Here is a 3151-nt window from a genome sequence, read left to right as displayed (position 1 = left end):
GGAAACATATTGGAAGCTGCAACAGATTTCAAAATCCCAGTAGGATCCATACTTCGTAAAGCGAAAGAAAATAGCATGATAAAATGAAGAATTTTTTAAAAAATCAAGCCATTTTCCTCATAATTTGTAAACTGAATGAAAATTAAAGAAAAAAATCATAGAAGGAATTAATTGCCTTTAAAATTACTAATGAAAATTTACAAAGTAAATACAATGAATTCTGAAAGATTTGACTACAAAAAGACCCATGTCCAGTTTTGTATCATTCAACTGTTTTGATCTTTTGTATTCCTTCATTAACACTGCTAGAGAAACAGTTGTGTCATGAATGCTCTGAATATTCAAGGTCTCCAACTTCAGCCAAGCCCTCACTAACAACATGCCACCCTTATGGGTTCTTGGTTCATTCCCTCTTCTAATCACCATGGCAGCTATTTTACACCTTCAGGACTCTCCTTAATCCCACACCCCACCCTCATCAGGTGGCCCTGTTTCTTTTTTTTTACAGAGAAATTGAAGCTTCTACACATTAGATCCCACCATAATAAAAATACTCCTTACAATCACCCACAAAGCTGATGTTCTCTTCCATCTACAGATCAGAACATTTAAATTGCCAAGTAGCAGACCCTATATTAAAATGCAGATATGACTTTAAAGTCCATGTTCTTTTTATTAGACTAGACTGCCTCTCAAGGTAGTGTCTACTGAGCGCTCACTTTGTATAGGTTCTGATGTTGGTAGATGCTATGCTTTATCTTAGTTAATCTTTATAATAAAACTACAAATGAGAAATGTTATGCTTACTTAACAGATGAGGAAGCAAAAATCCAGAATGTACCAAAACCCCATCAAATACAGTTACCTATTGAGAAAAGTGGCTCCAATCAGTGTTTTCCTCTCTTTAGCTCCCATCTCTTGAACAAACCTAGAACAGAAAAGTTTGTTAGGAAGGTAAAAGTTGCTGACCAGGACCTTCCCTACTGAGTGACTTTATGTCTACCCAGTCAAATTCTCTCCTTGGGAAGTATAAATGCAAATAAATCAACTTGCAAACTTTTCAATTCCCAGAAGACAAAAGAGTGGTGACCTGGGATATTGTGCTGCTGGTGAGAGGATAAAAATAATAAAAGGATGGGATTGGGTTTTCCTTTTAGCTTTCTGCCCTAGTCTTCACGATAACACAGCTGAGGTGGATATACATATCTTTATGACTCATTTCACTGACGAATGCAATTTCTTTCCAATAAAACAAGTAATGTTTAGAATTTTTCACAGTAACCAGATTCGACGAGTGCTGCCTAACTTAACATACCATCCAACATCAGAGAATGTGACTGTCTTTTCAAACAAGAAATAACATTTAGAACAATACATTGTAATTAAAGCAAACTTTACAACTTGAGTAGACCACGAATATGGGCAGACTCAACTTTTCTCCCACAAAAATTAGATTTAAGTGACCTGTGCCTGCCGACTTCACCTATAGCAACGACTTTCCCTCCTTCTTGTCCTCCTCCCCTTCCTCCTCATCCTTCTCTTCCTTCTCCTCTTCCTTCTTAATAAATAAGATGTTCAACTTAACACTGTCACAAAAGTTTATTTACTCAAGATTAGAATATGGTTGACTATAACAAATTTAAATCTAAATTTCAAATAGATCATGCTAGAGTTTTACCCTTGCCTCTAGTTAAAGGAAAGCTTGTGAGAGCACAAAGCCAGATAATGGTCCCATGGATTAGGTGGTGGCAAAGAGAGATGGGTGGTACTTTCAGGGTGGAGTACATCTGCCAGTGTTGTCTTTGTGTGAAATGAGCCATATGTCTTTTTTATTTTTTTATTTGTTCTCCCATTTGTCTGTTAATGTACCCTTGCATTGTATCCAGTTTTTGGCCATTGTAAGTAAAGTTCTTACCATTAATATGTGATTTTATTTTTCTTAGGAAAATGCCTAGGAGAGAGAATTCTGGTTCAGAGTCTAAGCCTGTACATGTGTGTTTTTGTAAAGTAGTTTTATAATCCCAGTAGCAGTGATGGGATCTTCGACATCCTCACCATTAGAATTTGTCAGGGATATTTGTTTGTTTGCTTGTAATTCTACTGAATACAAAGTAGTATTTTGTGTAATTTTAAAAAATGATACATATGTTCATATTTATGGGATACATGTGATATTTTGATATATGCATGTGTAAGGATCAAATAGGGTGATGAGGATATCCATCACCTCAAATATTTATCATTTTTTATGTTGGGAACATTTCAAATCCTCTCCTCTACCTATTTTTTAATATACAATAAATTGTTAACTATAGTTATCCTACTTTGCTATTGAATATTAGAACTTATTCCTACTATCTAACTGTATGTCTGAACCCATTAACCAACCTCTCTTCATCCCCTCACCTAACCAATACCAATTTTGGGTAACAATTAATTTACCCTACTTCCATGAAATCAACTTTTTTAGCTCATGTATGAGCAAGAACATGTAATATCTGTCTTTCTTACCTAATTAATTTTACTCAACATAATTTCTTCCAGTTCCATCCATGTTGCTACAAATGGCAGAGTTTCATTTTTTAAAAAAATTCTTCTTTATGATGGAATAGTATTCCATTGTATATATATATATACCACATTTTCTTTATCCATTCATCTATCTATGGACACAGATTGATTCTGTATTTTGGCCTTGCGAATAGCGTGGTAAAAAACATGGCAATGTAGGTATCCTTTTGATATATTAATTTTCCTTTCATTTGGATAAATACCCACTAATGAGCTTGTTGGACAGTATGGTGGTTCTATTTTAGGTTTTTGAGAAATCTCCATACTGTTTTCCATGACTGTACTAACTTACATTCCCACCAATGGTATATAAGAGTTCTTTTTTTCTCTGCATCTTCACCAGCATTTGTTATTTTTTGTCTTTGATAGTAGTAGCCATTCTAATTGGAGTGAGATAATATCTCACTGTGGATATTTTGATGAACAATATCAAATTTGCAGTTACATTTCCTGGAATATTAGTGATGTTAGGATGCTAGACATTTTTTCATATACCTGTTAGCCATTTTTATATCTTCTTTTGACAAGAACATGTCTTTTATTCAGATCCTTGTTGACTGTTTTTTTTTTTTTTTTTTTG

The sequence above is a fragment of the Propithecus coquereli genome, unplaced genomic scaffold, assembly GCF_000956105.1.
Source record: "Propithecus coquereli isolate 6110/MARCELLA unplaced genomic scaffold, Pcoq_1.0 Scaffold51, whole genome shotgun sequence".
NCBI lineage: Eukaryota > Metazoa > Chordata > Mammalia > Primates > Indriidae > Propithecus > Propithecus coquereli.
The sequence above is the reverse complement of the archived record's forward strand: the minus strand, read 5'-3'. Positions refer to the sequence as shown.